This window comes from Schistocerca gregaria, chromosome 3 (genome assembly GCF_023897955.1).
Source record: "Schistocerca gregaria isolate iqSchGreg1 chromosome 3, iqSchGreg1.2, whole genome shotgun sequence".
Classification (NCBI taxonomy): Eukaryota; Metazoa; Arthropoda; class Insecta; order Orthoptera; family Acrididae; genus Schistocerca; species Schistocerca gregaria.
Window position 1 is genome coordinate 937,511,496 of NC_064922.1, and position 17,788 is coordinate 937,529,283.

At 45.7% G+C, this 17,788-nt stretch overlaps 1 protein-coding gene across 1 annotated transcript in view; it reads right to left on the reverse strand.

The window, feature by feature from the left end:
• LOC126355837 (proton channel OtopLc-like) overlaps window positions 1-4,316 on the reverse strand; it is a 642,361-nt gene extending 638,045 nt beyond the window's left edge. The window contains exon 1 of the mRNA XM_050006292.1: window positions 4,049-4,316. The gene's annotated coding sequence lies outside the window, so the exon portion shown is untranslated. The remainder of the gene's footprint in view (window positions 1-4,048) is intronic.
• Between the last annotated feature and the right edge of the window lie 13,472 nt (window positions 4,317-17,788).

Sequence of the window (17,788 nt, forward strand, 5' to 3'; positions counted from 1 at the left end):
GCTGAGAACCAGTCAGTTTCCTAGTGTGGGACTTTGTACATTCTTAAAAACTTGTTTATTACATTATTTTTTGCAGTGATGAGGCAGACAGCATAATACTGTGGTATAATAATAATTTACATACAAAAGGAGATAAATTGCTTTTTGATTTTCCTGGAAAATGTGGGAGTAGGAACTTAGAATCGTCTCCATTTCCACTCTTCAATTGGACATGGCTCTTTCAAACGAACCGCTGCAACATTAGCTTTAAGTGGTTGGGAGAAATCAGAGAAACCTTGGATGGACTCACGGATATTTAAACGGCTCTCCTCTCTAATGAGATTTTAGTTCTCAACCACTGTGCCACGTTGTTCAGTAGTTTCATTCCAGGTACTGCTTGCTACCTCGACTGCATTTTCTGCTTATTTGAACAACGCCAGGAAACCAGTTTGCCAGAAGAATTTCCCTAGCATTTACCTCTCCTGTAGCTTACCTCTCGTTGCCTTTTCCCTACACGTATGAAAGCTGCCTTGAAAATCCCTGTAATCATGCGCTATAGCTTATAGGATGACTTTTTTCATCACTCTAAATCAATAAGTGATGTTGTCCGAAATGAGTGTGCGCTTTGCAGTTTGACATCGCTTAGATGAGGGAGTGTCGACTCCTCTCTCATTTATTCACTTTGCTGTTTATTTGGAATCACAAGCCTCAGTGGACCCCTTTTCAAAACATGCAGCAGTAGAATTCGATATGACCATCGGGAGTCCAGCCTGGCAACTCTGCATTGGCCGACAGCAATGGCTACCGGACAGATCACTGTCTCGTGTTGGAACATTTTGCTTATAAACCACAACGGCGAGTACAGTCGCATTGTAAACCTGGTTACTTCATCATGCACAGTACGAGAGACGTATCATTTCAAGGCCCAACACTGCTTAAAATTCAACAACATTGAAAATTCTATTGCGGAGCGAGGATAAAGCATTTACTACTGATGAAAGGTGCTGCTTATAGAGTAGTGTGGTTATCCAGCAACCAACAGCTACATTCTCTAAAAGAATAACAATCTGTCGGCCATAGTGCTCTGAATGTAATACGAGAATACAAAGACTAGGTATACCCCTTCTAACGAATTTCTTTTATTGTGTTTCTCGATACAAGAATGTTTACATCCAGACGTCGTACAGTGAACAAATACAACAGCAATGAGCACTTTTTCTTGGTACTATGATCAGAAGCCTATACTTCGCAATCCTCAACCCAAATCAACGTATTAAAAGCGCTTTCTTCACTGTAGTTGAGAGTGAAATGTATAATATCAACATGCGGGCACAGGAGGGGAGAAATGTTTTTGTCATCTATATTTAGTTGGAAAGATCACAAAGTCTATGGCCCTTAGCACTGAGTGAATCTATACAGCAATATGACTGTTGCACAACTGCACTGTTGACGTACAATTAATACTTCCTACGTTTAAACAAGACAACTTCCGGTAGACAAAAGCCGAATTTCGGAAACTGTTTTTCGCTGTCGTGTTTACATGACAAGGACTGAAGCAGTTTTGCTAGACTGGGCAAATAGCTTTCAGATCGTCAGTTGTTTTACACAAATGGCCTCTAGAAATCAGCTGTTCTGGTTTCTCGTTTGGTTAACACGCTAGGTGTTCTCTTCAATTAAATATCGGAGGTAGGTAACTTTCATGCTTAGTCTAAAATTGCGGCCATTGCACAGTACAAAAAGTCACAGCGTCCAGATTAGGCGGACATTCTTAGAAACACAACGTAACCTAACAAACTAAGCACGTTTCTGAAACGGTTGTTCGTTTACGTGGCAGCGAATATTGCTCGCAGTAGTGAAATCCGGCAGCCAAAGTCGCATTTTCAGGATTGATATTGGAGTGGTTACGCGATCAAATAGCAGCGGAATCAGGAAATCGGTTTACGAAACTCGGCTCTGACAGCACCGCGTAAACAAAGTGATTGCTGGAAAACAGACACGAGACAGAACCGAGCAGTACGGCATAAAAGCTTGAGGGCGGAGAGTAAAGTGGCCATTCCTATTGTCAACAGAATGTACCGTGGCTGCATGAAAAAAGTTTGTTTCCAAACAGAACACACGATGCACACCGTGGAGAATTTCAGTGTTCATCAGATATTTTCTATGAAATACAAACGGGGGTATGGAATCGAACGAAATACGATTACTTTGTAACGAGTCACCGGAGACCATGCATCATCCACTTCCACCATGGCCCTTTCACAAATGAAAATGATTCACGCTGCTAGTCACAGATACACGACAAAAAAATTGAAGAGAAAGCACATCTTTCTCAAACAAGAATATGCTCAGAAAATATCCCTGAACAATCTCCGAAACTTTGCCGGCATATGCGGTGCTCAGCCTGCTGTGTCATTGCCTAGCAGCCAGTGCATGCTAACATTATAGCGCGTAGTTGAGTCTGTTGTTGCATCGATGCAGCGGTGTAAAAAAAAGAGTTAGGGCAGAGAGGCAGGGAGGGAGGGGAAGGTAACACTGTGCGTGGCAGAACACAAGACAACGGCGTCGCGTGCAGACGCCTGCGTCACGCGACAGTAGCAGCGTTTTTCGTCAGAATATCGACCCAGCATTCGGCGAGCGTCGCTTCCGCCATAGTGGTAGTGCTCCGAGGGAGGCGGCAGTGGACTCTCCCGCTCAGGGCAGACTGTTTGTCGCCAACCACCTGTTCCCTTCCACCCCTCGACGTCTCATCCTCCACTTTCACCAAGACCCTTTCGCAAATGGGAAAGATACGCGGTGCTAGTCACAGATTCGCGACAAAAAAATTGACGAAAAGAAAGCACATCTTTCTCAAACAGTTCACGGAAAAGGAAACTACACCATCGGTAGACTGCTAAGCTCTCACTTTCGCAAGGAACCAACTAATTATGTGCAGAAAAAAATAGTGAATAAGCAGAAACTGGTATTTTTATGTTCCCAAGGTCATAAACTCTTTGAACCCTACACTGTACTTTACGGAGGAGTTTTTAACAACTGTCTACAGTCGAGAACCGGGCAAAAGTTACGCAATGGATTCCCCCCACCCCGTGTACCTTTATTAATCGTAACTTATTTACGACACACGTACGAAATATGCCTCAAAATACTGATCGGAGGCGTGTCCTTTATGTAATATCCGTTTTGCGAATTTATCTTGTTCCGCTTTTGACAAACACATTAGATATGCTAAAGTGCATTGCATATTGCGCGAATGTAAACATTACACTACGCTACAAATCAGTTCGTTGCCACAACCTTTATTTGGCACTACAAACTCGTTGGCCTCGCATAGTCACAACAAGATAATGACCTTGTAACCTGAGCTGTACTTCGGTCTACTCTACAGATCAATCACCATACCAAATAATTCAGTTGGGAGAGGTTTGGGCACTATCACACTCTGTACGGGACCGGCCAAGAAAGCACTGTGCCATAGTCGTGAGCGAAAACACATTGCGAACACTGGGAAGATGGAGGAATGGAGATGGCAGAGGGAAGAATGGAAGATGAAGAAAGGGGCCTAAGACGGGAGAGTAAATTCAAGGTGGGGGAACGAAAAGAAGAGGCAAAGGATAGGAGAGGGGGGGGGGGGCAGGAGGAGGAGGAGGAGGAGAGAAGTGCAGCGGAGGGGAGGGGAGCAAGTCTCCACGAAACTCAGACACGATGAGCGGTTGGTTGGAGTCGGACAAGCAGAGGCTAAATTTTTAACATTTTTATGCAGCGACAGCAACTGATATTGTTTATATGAGAATATACATCCTACAGGTGCAGGTTAACTGCAAGTTGTTTTTCGATATGGCACAGAGACTCGCGAATCACGCTGCTGACTAAGTTCAATAAGAAATTTGTCTTTCTCTAGAGAACCGTGACTCTGCAATGGGGACGAACGCAAGGAGCCCTCTAGGTCGCCTGGAGTAAAAGAAAAACAGTTCGGGCGAAAGAGAATCGATCAGATATGCTTCCGTATGTATGTGTGTCCTCCACGATATTAGGACGGTATGCAGCGTTATAAACGGACCGTGGACGCACTTACCTTGCCATTGTTTCCATCATTCGAGGGAGAGCGTCATACGGGGGCGTCGCACGGTACGTTTTTCAGGCCGGTTGCCCCGCGACGCGGTTGCTTCGGCGACGGCGAGCGGCGCTCTTCAGTTGTTTGGCGCGAGGCGCGTTTCGGGAGAGAGTGAGTTCGGCGTGCGGTGCGCGGCGAGCCGGTCGATCGGTGACGGGGCCCGTCGGCCGTGAGAGTAAGGCACGGCGCGGGCGGACAGAGAGAGAGCACGGGCGTCGCGGCCTGCAGAGCGGGCTGACACTGGCGGCAGGCAGCCGCCGCCCGCTTCCCGCCAACAACACGCGCCGCCGCCAGCGCCGCCCGCGGAACGCGCCGCAACTACGGCGCGCAACCCGCGCGACTCCGCCTCGCGAACGCGGCTCCTAAAGCAATGAAAGCGCCACCGCCGTGCCTATTACCGGGGCGCCGCTGCCGCACACACGCGTGCAGTGTCGAAGACTGGCGAGTCGATAAAAATATCGCGAGTCTACCCGACGAAATGAATGCGATAAAAAATACGATCGGGGGAGACTTGTCTCTCCTCCAAGACCCAGGCGGTCATCATAGGCCGCATCACCCGCTCCTTCCGCCTCCCTGATTTCTACCTCACCATTTTGGCCGTCCTATCCACCTCACTCCTACCCTCAAATACCTTGGCCTCACACTCGACCGCCACCTCACCTGGACTCCCCATCTCCTTACCATCCAAAACAAAGCTCACAACAGACGCCGCCTCCTGAAACTCCTGTCTGGCGGGACGTGGGGTCTGCATCCTTCCAGCATCCTTCACACCTACAAATCCTTGATCCGCCCCATCCTCTGTTATGCCGGCGTAGCTTGGATTTCCGCCCCTCCCCAGTCCTATAAAGCCCTCCAAATCCTCGAACGCCATGTGCTCCGCTTTGCCTTCCGCGTCCACCTTCCGTCCCCCACGCGCATTCTCTACGACCTTCCCCCACCTCCTCCTTTTCCGTGAACACATCCGCACACTATATATTGTCTGTCGTCTTGATCCCCCTCACACCCTGGTGTCTGCCTTCCTCTCCACCCCCAACCGGTTGCCGCGCCTTTACCATTGTGTCCCACCCTCTCTCCACCTCTGCACCCTCTATCTCCTTTCCCAACCCAACTTCTACCATCTACCCCTCCTGGGTGATGAGCTTCGCGCTGACATCTACCTTTCCTACCAACTCTAACCCCATCTTCCTGCCTCCTCCTCAGGGCTCCCTCTCCTCCCCCTCCCTCCTCCTGAGCAGCTTCCTCCTCCTACTCCCTCTCCCTCTCTTGTGCCCCCTTTCAGTGTCTCTGCACTCCCTCCTGCCTTGTCTTCCCTCTTCATCTCCCTTCCCACGTGTCTCCTGCCTCTTCGTGTACTTCCTGACACCCCTATTCTCTTCATCCCGCCCTCTCCCCTGCTACCCCTTGCTCTCCCCTCCTTTTCCATCCTCTCTGACCTTTCCCTCGGCAGGTCCCACCTGGCAGTTTTATTCTTCGTCGTGTGTGCTCCAAGAGGGTTTTAAGTGTGTTGTTCTGGAGTGTTTTTAATACTGTAGCCAACTTTCTCTGTGTTTTAAGAATCGCCAACTGTGTTTCTGAACTTTATGGTGACTTTTTCAACTGTCCCCCTTGACCGTCTCCCTGTCAGTCTATTTGTACCTCCATCTTCTCCCATTGTTTTATGTTCCCTTTTTTATCGCCTTATGTATGTAACATTTTATTCTTATTTTGTCATGTCACTCGGCTGAAGAGTGGTGGATTGTGCCCCCTTAGGGGCAGGGGAATGAAATCACAATAAAGAAAAAAAAAAAAAAAACAGGCGAGTCTCAAAAATGTTCCTGCCTTTGCACAGAAAGGATACAAAAACATGACACATATCGAAGGAATAATCCAAATGGGACGGAAATCGGCGGATGTGATGTACATTTACAGACAAATTATTACGGTTTCAGAAAAATTGGAAGAGTTATTCAAGAGACAGAGCTTCACTAATTGAGCAAGTCAACAACGCATTGATCCACAGCTCGCCCTTATGGAAGCAGTTATTCAGCCTGGTATTGACTGGTGTTGTTGGATATCCTCCTGAGGTATATCATGGCAGATTATGTCCAATTGTGGCGTTAGATCGTCATAATCCCGGGCTAGTCAGCGGTAGCTGTCCGTAATGCTCCAAACATTCTCAATTGGGTAGAGATCCGGCAACCGTGCTGGCCAAGGTAGGCTTTGGCAACCACGAAGACGAACAGTAGAAACTCTCGCCGCGTGCCAGTATCTACCTCTACATCTGCATGTGCATGGTCACTCAGCAGTTCACACTTAAGTGCCTACAGAGGTTTCATCGAACCAATCTCAAGCTGTTTCTCTACCAAAATGTTCAAATGTGTGTGACATCGTATGGGACTTGACTGGTAAGGTCATCAGTCCCTAAGCTTACACACTACTTAACCTAAATTATCCTAAGGACAAACACACACACCCATGGCCGAGGGAGGACTCGATCCTCCGCTGGGACCAGCCGCACAGCTGTTTCTCTACCGTCTCACCCTCGAACAGAAAGGAGGCAAAACGAACACTTAAATCATTCAGTTTTATCTTATTTTATTACGATGATCATTCCTTCCTTTGTAACTGAGCGGCAAGAAAATATTTCCAGACACTCAGGAGAAAGTTGGTGATTGAAATTTCATGAGAAGATCCTGCTGCAGCGAAACGTATTTGTTTTAATGATTGCCATATCAATTCATGGATCATGTCTGTGGTGACCTCTTCCATATTTGGCGATAATACAAAACGAATTACGCTTCTTTGAACTTTCTCTTCGTCCTCTGTGTGCCCCATTTAACGCGGATCCCACACCGCACTACAGTATTCCAGAAAAAGGAGAACAAGCGTGGTGTAAGCAGTATAGTAGCCCTGTTGCCCTTTTAGGTGATCTGCCAATCGCAGTCACCGTTTGGTTTCTGCACAACTTTACGATGTGAGCGTTCGAATTCCAGTTATTCCACCTTCACGCGCCTTCATGCTGTATCCATCCTCTCCCGCCCGAATTTTAACCATCTCCCGCTCCCCAACAATGAAATCCGTATCGAGATATATCCTTCTCTCTTACCCTGCTAACAACGCTCCATCTCAGACCATCCTTCCATTTTTTTCCTTCTCCCTTCAGCCACCTTCCTCATTTTTCGTCTCTACCTGCGGTTCTACAGGCTTCCAAAAAGGACCTTCAACACGTCAATTTTTACATGTATCATGTAGCATTACCATTGCACCATGGAATCATTCACATTCATCAGTGGCTGTATTTTAACCGTAATCGTCAAATGAGTTTTAAAAAACATCAGTATATTGTGTGCAGGCCGGCCGCGGTGGACTCGCGGTTCTAGGCGCGCAGTCCGGAACCGTGCGCCTGCTACGGTCGCAGGTTCGAATCCTGCCTCGGGCATGGATGTGTGTGATGTCCTTAGGTTAGTTAGTTTTAAGTAGTTCTAAGTTCTAGGGGACTGATGACCACAGCTGTTGAGTCCCATAGTGCTGAGAGCCATTTGAACCATTTTCATATTGTGTGTATGTGTATTTTACAAACCCCTCGTTTGCTGTCACTTGTTTTTATATAAAAATCGTAAATATCGTCCACCCAAGTTTTATTTACAAACTCATCTGTTATTGTTATCTTTTATATGTTTTAACAATTTTTGTAAAGGTAGTTCATGTAACCTACGGCTGAAGAACGGTTTCTAAGCGCTGCCAGCCCACACCCCTCTGTGGGAAATAGAAATAACTATAAAAAAGTGACAACTTTCAAAACTTTCCTGGCCCTGCACAGAAGGAATCAGAAGTGATACTTTATGTATCTGATGGTAAAAAGTATTCAGACAAATTTTGAGTTCCATTATACAATACACAGCTCGTAACATATCGTACGGAACAGGTTAAGAGATGTGTGAGTGTCTCGAACCCATTGTAAGCAACATAACCCATTATGTCGCCCTGAGCGAGAGACTTCATCAGAGATACGGGTCTCGTCACTAGTAGACCAGATGAATATAATAGGACCGATCTTGTTCTCCATGTTAAGAAACGATCTGAAGCAGAGGGTGAGCAGCAATCTGCGACTTCAGCCGCACGATTTATTAATGACATACGGAAATTTGTGCGTGACTGGCACTCGAACCCGGATTCCCGCTTTACCCGGGCGGACGCCTCGCCACTACGGCTATCCGAGAACGCCGCCTTGACCGATCCAAACCTACATATCTCACCGTTTGTTCACTCCGTGCTCTCTCACATTTACTGTGATTCCCGCAAAAACAAATCATTACAATTTCAGGAAAAGTGGGTGATTTATTCAAGAGTAAGAGCTTCACAAACTGAGCAAGTCAATAACTGGTGGTCGACCTCTGACCCTTATGCAAGCAGTCATTCGGGTTGGCATTTATTGACAGAATTGTTGTATATCCTCCTGAGGGATATCGTCCCAAATTATGTCCATTTGGAGTGTTAGATCGCCAAATCCCTAGCTGGTTGGAGGGCTCTGCCCTTAATGCTCCGAACATTCTCAATTGGGCGAGATCCGGCGACCCTGTTGGTTAAGGCTGGGTTTGGCAAGCACAAAGACACACTGTAGAAAATATCGCCGTGTGCTGGTGGGCGTCATCTTGTTGAAAGTTCAGGTTGGGTTGGGTTGTTTGGGGGAACAGACCAAACAGCGAGGTCATCGGTCTCATAGGATTAGAGAAGGACGGGGAAGGAAGTCGGCCGTGCCCTTTCAAAGGAACCATCCCGGCATTTGCCTGGGGCGATTTAGGGAAGCCACGGAAAACCTAAATCAGGATGGCCGGATCCGTGATTGAACCCTCGCCCTCCCGAATGCGAGTCTAGTGTGCTAACCACTATACCACCTCGCTTATCTTGCTGAAATGTTAAGCCCAGGTTGGCTTGCCACGAAGGGCAAGAAAGGGGGACATAGAATATCGTCGATTTACCGCTGTTCCACGGATAACAACCAAAGAGGTCCAGCTATGGGAAGAAATGGTACCCCGATCCATTACACCCGGTTGTCGGGCTGTATGGCGGGCGACACTCAGGTTGGTATCCAGCAACTTCAAGGGCGTCTCCAGACATACCTTCGACCTGGAATCTGATTGACTGGAGCAGAACTGTCTTAGGTGATGAGCTTCCCTCCGAACTGAACCCTGATGATCAGCGATGATGTGTCTGGAGACGCCACAGACGACGCCCGCCATAAGACCCGAGAACCAGGAGTGATGGTGCACAGAACCACTTCTTCTTATAGCAGGATATTCTACGCCCCGTTTTGTTGCCCTACATGGTAAGCCATCCTGGGCTTCCATTTCAGCAAGATAACGCCCGCCCACACACGTAGAGAGCTCCTACTATTTGTCTTCGTACTTGCCAAACACTATCTTGGCGAGCAAAGTCGCCGGATCTCTCCCAGATTTGAACGTTTGCAGCATTACTGGCAGGGCCCTCCAACCAGCTCGAGATTTTGACGATCTAACCGTGAATTGGACATAATTCGCCACGATATCCCTAAGGAGGACATCCAACAACTCTGTTGATCAACGCAAAGCCGAATAGCTGCTGCCATAAAGATCGGAGATGGACCAACCCGCCATTGACTTGCTCGATTTGTGAAGCTTTTTCATTTGAAGAAATTGTCCAACGTTTTTTATGAAATTGTAATCACTTGTTTTTCTGTGCATGCAAATCACACCTATCAATATCCGTCCCATTCGGACTCTTCGTTCATCGTGCGTCTTCTTCTTCTTTTGTTGTGGTTGTTGTTGTCTTAGAGTATATTTTATGTAGCCGGAGTTGATCAGCATTCGGACGAAATGTTGAATTCCATGATTAAATGCAACATGAACAAACCATGTGGAACATTTTGACAGGTATGTGAGTAGCTCGAACCGTTTTTAAATAACACAACATAGTTTGTGGTCGTCGACGAGAGAGTATCGTCAGGGGTGGACCAGAGGAAAGTAATACGTCTGCTCTTGTTCTCCATATGCAGAAACGACCTGACGTATAGAATGAGCAGAATCTTTGACTAGAAGAAGTGGATTCTTAGCTGTGAATACGATTAGAAATCAGCAGCAAAATACATCAGAGACGTGCGAAAATTTGTATCGGACCAGACCTCGAACCAGGAAACCCCGTTTTTTGCGAGCTTTCGCCTTAACCATTTCCGCTACCTAAGCATGCTTCCGTGTGTCACCGTATGTCTCCCGTCCTGCGGTCCACAGTGCTGTGACAGCCACAATGGGAGACTTATTCAATTATTGTCGCTGCTATCTAGGCATGTACAATACTGGCCATTAAAACTGCTACACCACGAAGATGACATACTACAGATGCAAAATTTGACGGACAGGAAGAAGATGCTGTGATGTGCAAATGATTAGCTTTTCAGAGCATTCACACAAGGTTGGGGCCGATGGTGACACCTAAGACGTCCTGACATGAGGAAAGTTTCCAACCGATTTTTCATACACAAACAGCAGTTGACCGGTGTTGGCTGGTGAAACGTTGTTGTGATGCCTCGTGTAAGGAGGAGAAATGCGTACCATCACGTTTCCGACATTGATAAAGGTCGGATTGTAACCTATCGCGATTGCGGTTTATCGTATCACGACATTGCTGCTCGCGTTGGTCGAGATTCTATGACTGTTAGCAGAATATGGAATCGGTGGATTCACGAGTGTAATACGAACGCCGTGCTGGATCCCAACGGCCTCGTATCACTAGCAGTCGAGATGACAAGCGTCTTATCCGCATGGCTGTAACGGATCGTGCAGCCACGTCTCGATCCCTGAGTCAACAGATGGGGACGTCTGCAAGACAGCAGCCATCTGCACGAACAGTTGGATGACGATTGCAGCAGCATGGGCTATCAGCTCGGAGACCGTGGCTGCGGTTACCATTGAGGCCGCATCACAGACAGGAGCGTCTGCGATGGTGTACTCGACGACGAACCTGGGTGCACGAAAGGCAAAACGTCATTGATGAATCCAGGTTCTGTTTACAGCATCATGATGGTCGTATCCGTGTTTGGTGACATCGCGGTGAACGCACATTGGAAGCGTGTGTTCGTCATCGCCATACTGGCATATCACCCGGCGTGATGGTATGGGGTGCCATCGGTTACACGTCTCAGTCACCTCTTGTTCGCATTGACGGCACTATCAACAGTGGCCGTTACATTTGAGATGTGTTACGACCTGTGGATCTACCCTTCATTCGATCCCTGCGAAACCTTACACGTCAGCAGGATAATGCACGACCGCATGTTTCAGGTCCTGTACGGGCCTTTCTGGATACAGAAAATGTTCGACTGCTGCCCGGGCGAGCACATTCTCCAGATTTGTCACCAATTGAAAACGTCTGTTCAATGGTGGCCGAGCAACTGGGTCATCACAGTACGACAGTCAGTACTCTTGATGAACTGTGGTATCGTGTTGAAGCTGCATGGGCAGCTGTACCTGTACGCGTCATCTACGCTCTGTTTGACTCAATGCGCAGGCGTAACGAGGCCGTTATTACGGCCAGAGGTGGTTGTTCTGGGTACTGATTTCTCGGGATCTATGCACCCAAACTGCATGAAAATGTAATCTCATGTCTGTCCTACTGTAATATATTTGTCCAATGAATACCCGTTTATCATGTTTCGCAGTCTTTGTGTTTTAGGTGTGTTATTCAGTGTCCAGAAACGTATGGCTGCATGCTCGTGCGGGGGACACAGCAACAGTCCGAGTGCAGGACATTGTCTCACGCGTGACATATGGAGGTTTCGGTCGGTCCAGGCAGCTTGCTAAGATAGCCGAAGTGGTTACGGCGACCACTCGCGAGAAAAGTGAAATCCATGTCAACTCCAGGTCCAGCATAAATTTTCGTCTTTCACTAATAAATTGTGCAGCTCAAGTCTGATCACATTAGTAATTGTGAAGACATTTCCTCTACCGGGCAGTTTCAATTAAACTGACAGTGTTTTGGGCGCTGCTGTGTGGCGTTTATACATTGCAGGACACAGAAACATGTTAGGTATGGCGACTAACAGGTGCCATCGCGGAGTATGCTGAGAAAAACAATGATTCTATTTCGTGCCACCAGGTGAAAATATGACGCTGTAAGCAGTCAGAATGTGGAATGTGTCCTGTTTTGACGTCAGTATTCTGTTTGTTGCTTGGTGACAAGAATTGATTTCTTTTGTGAAATGAATGTTGCTGTAGAGGGTTAAGGGTGGTACGACGTCAAACAGGCCGACTTCGAGCATGAGAGGCACCACAGGACATTTTAATTTCCACTGTCTATATTTTACAAATAAATACATAAAACTTTGTCAGCATGTCCAGGAAGGATTCAGGATTCACACTCATAGCAGTGGAAGAGCAAAAACATAACAAAATATTTTTTTTAGAAATGAAATTTCATCATTTTTTCACTCACTGTAGGCTGCATTTGTTGCTATAGGTACATTTTTCTTCACAAGTAAGAGTGATTCTTAGATGAATTTTGCACATCATACAAACCATACTTACAGATGTCTGAAACTCTAGAATTTTCCAAATATATTAAAAACTGTGGTAAACATTGAGATAATTAACTAAAGAATTTGATTTTTTTCTAAACATAAAGTTTAAAACGTAACAGCTCATTCATTTGTTCATACATTAAATAGATTCTAGAGTTTCAGACACCTGTAAGTATGGTTTGTATGCTGTGCAAAATTCATCGAACAGTCTGTCTTACTTATGAAGAAAAGTGTACCTATAGCAACAAATGCAGCCAATAGTAAGTGAAAAAAAATGATGAATGACATTCCACATGTAAAAAAGAATTATTTTGTTATGTTTTGAACTTCCGCAGCGACGAGTGTCAATCCAGACTCCTTCCTGGTCATGTTGACAAAGTTTTATTAATTTACGTTTGAAAGTATAGACAGTGCAAATTAAAATGTCCTGCGGTGCCTCTCATGCTCCAAGTCGCCCCGTTTGACGTCCTACCCGCCTTAAGAGGAGTTAAGTTTTACATATGAAAGGCAATGGCTATTGAGAAGGAAGACAGTGCGCTGCTGATTAAGTTGTTTAATCGGAACGACACTAACAGCAGCGATGCGCTGCGGAAATGTCGCTGACAGAAACCAACTGCGAAGAGGCCGCATGTGAATAAATGGGCTTAAGAATATATAGCTAATTTCGAGAGGTGTGGCCTTCCAGATCCTCTGACCTAAATTCATGTGACCTCTGGTTTTAGGTATAACTAAAAGATCGTGTCTATCAGGGATGATAGACATTTCTCTTGACGTCAAGGGTACCATTTGACAATATATTGTCCTGATTACACTGTATATGCTGCGACCAACTGTCGACCAAGCACTGTTATGGACGCAGCACGTTCCCGAGCCGAGAGACCTTACTGATCACACGCTGTAGCTTGTGACCATGTCCTGATAAACGTGCCAGAACCAGCCTTATCATGTGTCTGATCATAACACCCGCTGTCCTTTTGGTGCAACCACACTACATTTGGTCTGCTTAGAGACCGAGCAATGTGGCGCATGTGTTAGACACTGTGAAACGTCCCCTTAGAAAAATTGTACATGACTGTGCTTAAACTGACACACAATATTTTTAGCGCAACGCAATCTGACTTTCAAATATCCCTGCAAAAGAATGGCCCTGACTAACATTAACCTATACGTTTCACAAATCACTTACCTCACAAAAATCTTGGTTACTCGAACTACTGCAATACAGCGAGCGCCACTACTGCCAGCTAAATAAAAGATTCAAACTACGGAAGGCACTAACTACTGATAGGCATAGTTAGCAAATGAAAGATTTTAATAGAGAACAAACAATGTATTTACCTTAATAGTCATAATATATATATCAGTTCATGACATCCAGTCTTACAAATTTCAAAACTCCGCCATTTCTCTCCCCACATGCACCACTGCTGGCGGCTCACCTCCAACTGCGCAACGCTACGCGCTGTTAGCATCCATCTGCCCAACACTACAATGGCAGACAACAATGCAAACCAGCCACAGACTGCACACGGCACAGCCAGTGATTTTCATACAGAGCGCTACGTGCCGGCGGCGTTACCAATAAAAAAAACCTAAACAGCCTACTTACAACTGGACTCGCACTCGGGAGGACGACGGTTCAATCCCGCGTCCGGTCATCCTGATATAGGTTTTCCGTGATTTCCCTAAATCGCTCCAGGCAAATGCTGGGATGGTTCCTTTGAAAGGGCACGGCCGACTTCCTTCCCCGCCTTTCCCTAATCCGATGAGACCGATGACCTCGATGTCTGGTCTCCACCCCCAAAGAACCCCAACTGCTTAGAGGGCCATATTTTTACCTCGCGGCAGAAAGTAGAACTATAATATTTTAAGCTTACTCTGCGAGCGCACCGATTAATGAGTATAGTCTACCTACGATGTTTCAGCGCCCCTTGATGTACACAGCACTCGGAGCACGGTCAGTTTTATTACAACCACCCAGTATGTAATACAGCCCTTGTGAGGCAAACTGAGGAGCTACTTGATTGAGAAGTATCGGCTCTGGTCTCGTAAACTGACATACGGCCAGGAGAGCGGTGTGCTGATCACATACTCCTCCATATCCGCAACCGGTGACGCCTGTGGTCTGAGGATAACACGGCGGCCGCTTGGTACCGTTGGATCTTCATGGCCTGTTCGGACGGAGTATGTAATACAGCTGTAGATTGTAGCAGTGTGTGTTCCTTCAGACACGCCTGTTTGTCTACGACATAGTGTAGTACACCATAAAACACAGACACTTCGATATAGCAATCTGCGACTGTTTGCTGATGAAGAGAAAGTGTCGTCCTAGAGTGACGTCCAAGAGGACTTGGAGAGAATTTCCATGTGGTGTGATGAATGGCAGTCGGAAAATGTAAGTAAATGTAGCTGAATGAGAAAAACAATCTTGTAATCTTAGAGTACAGTATTAGGTGTCTAGGCGTAACGTTGCAAAGTGGTATGAAATGGAATGAGCACTTCAGGTCACTTTTAGGGAAGGGGAATGGTCGACTGCGATTTATTGGGAGAATTCTCGAACAGTGTAATTCATCTGTTATGGAGACCAGATATCGAACATTTGTGCGGCCAAACACTCTGCTCGAGTATCTGGGACCCTCACTAGATCGAATCAGAGGAAGACGTCAATTCAGATGCGTGCTGCTAGATTTTTTAACAATAGGTTCGATAAACATGCGAGTACTACGGAAATTCTGCATGATGCAAAATGGGAGTCCCTTAAGGGAAGAAGACTTTATTTTTGAGTAACGCTATTGGGAAAGTTCAGAGAACAAGCATTTGTGACAGAGTTTAGAGCGATCCTGCTGCCGCCAACATACATCTCGACTGAGGACCGCGACGACAAGGGAAAAGAAATATGTGCTGATACAAAAGTATATGGACAGTTGTTTTTGCTTCGCTCCATTTAGACCAGTCAAAGAAGACACAAAAATCGACAAGGCAAAAAAAAACAAAAAACGTGTAGTAGCAGATTTTACCACTGTGCAGTAATTTTGCTTCGTTGGCTGGAGTGGAACAGGATAGGGAATGTCTAACAGTGGGACGTGGTACTCACCGCCAAGCACCATTTGGTGGCACGTCGAGTATCTATGTAGACGTAGATGTAGTTTAACTGGCAACACGTGTGTGTTTGTTTGGCTTTGTGCTAGTCGAAATGTAACCGCATTCAAAGGGTATGGAATGTCTGTGGCCTGCCGGCCGCTGTGGCAGAGCGGTTGTAGGGCCGTCAGTCTGGAACCACGCTGCTGCTACGGTCCCGGGTTCGAATCCTGCCTCGGGCATGGATGTGTGGGATGTCAGATTAGTTAGGTTTAAGTAGTTCTAAGTCTAGGGGACTGATGACCTCAGATGTTAAGTCCCATAGTGCTTAGAACCATTTTATTTTTGTCTGTGGCCTGTGGCAAGGGGTCTTCTTAGGATGGTTTTAAGCAATAGACAGGTCTCCTGGTTTACTTCCAATAGTGTTTCAGAGCCTACAGACTTTGCTGTGAGGGAACATTTCAATTTTATGATAAACGTTAAACATTTTTGAAGGCTGTTCCGAATAGCTGTAAAGGGTTTTGTGAAATGTTTGAAACGTAGCTCTGAAATGTTGTCTGTTATTACTACCGGTGTAGGTTAGTAATTATCATCACAGTATAATAATTCATATACTATTTTCCGTATCACGTCAAGTCATATCAATGTGGCAATGTAATTAATGGAGATCCATGAGAACATCTGAACATTTAAAAAGGGGACATGTATACTTATTCAATAGGTGATGTGTCAGGTACGAAAGCACAGTTATTACATCTGAGATATCACCTTTTGAGTAAAAACACAGCAGTTGTGATGGGGCTGTATTAATAATATTGTCATATTGATACAACATGACATGACATATAAACAGTATGTTGTTGTTGTTGTTGTGGTCTTCAGTCCAGGGACTGGTTTGATGCAGCTCTCCATGCTACTCTAGCCTTTGCAAGCTTCTTCATCTCTCAGTGCCTACTGCAGTCTACTTCCTTCTGAATCTGCTTAGTGTATTCATCTCTTGGTCTCCCTCTACGATTTTTACCCTCCACGCTGTCCCTCTAATACTAAATTGGTGATCCTTTAATGCCTCAGAATATGTCCTACCAACCGATCCCTTCTTCTAGTCAAGTTGTGCCTCAAACTCCTTTTCTCCCCAATTCTATTCAACACCTCCTCATTAGTTATGTGATCTACCCATATAATCTTCACCATTCTTCGGTAGCACTACATTTCGAAAGCTTCTATTCACTTCTTGTCCAAACTATTCATAGTCCACGTTTCACTTCCATACATGGCTACAGCTCCATACAAATACTTTCAGACACAAATTCCTGACACTTAAATCTATACTCGATGTTAACAAATTTCGCTTCTTCAGTAACGCTTTCCTTGCCATTGCCAGTCTACATTTTTATCCTCTCTACTTCGACCATCATCAGTTATTTTGCTCCCCAAATAGCAAAACTCCTTTACTACTTTAAGTGTCTCATTTCCTAATCTAATGCCCTCAGCATCACCCGACGTAATTCGACTACATTCCACTATCCTCCTGTTGCTTTTGTTGATGTTCATCTTATATCCTCCTTTCAAGACACTGTCCATTCCGTTCAACTGCTCTTCCAAGTCCTTTGCTGTCTCTGACAGAATTACAATGTCATCGGCGAACCGCACAGTTTTCTCCGTGGACTTTAATTCCTATTCCGAATTTTTCTTTTGTTTCCTTTACTGCTTGCTCAATATACAGATTGAATAACATCGGGGATAGGCTACAACACTGTCTCACTTCCTTCCCAACCAATGCTTCGCTTTCATGCCCCTCGACATTTATAACTGCCACTTGGTTTCTGTACAGACTGTAAATAGTGTTTCCCTCCCTGTATTTTACCCCTTCCACCTTCAGAATTTGAAAGAGAGTATTCCAGTCAACGTTGTAAAAAGCTATCTCTAAGTCTACAAATGCTAGAAACATAGGTTTGCCTTTTCTTAATCTATGTTCTAAGTTGTAGGGTCACTATTGCCTACAGACAGCTGTGTGTTATGAATTTTATTACAAAAATACGATGAACGTTTGTATTTTTGGGGTGTACAGTTGACAACTGGTTTTGTGACAACAAGAT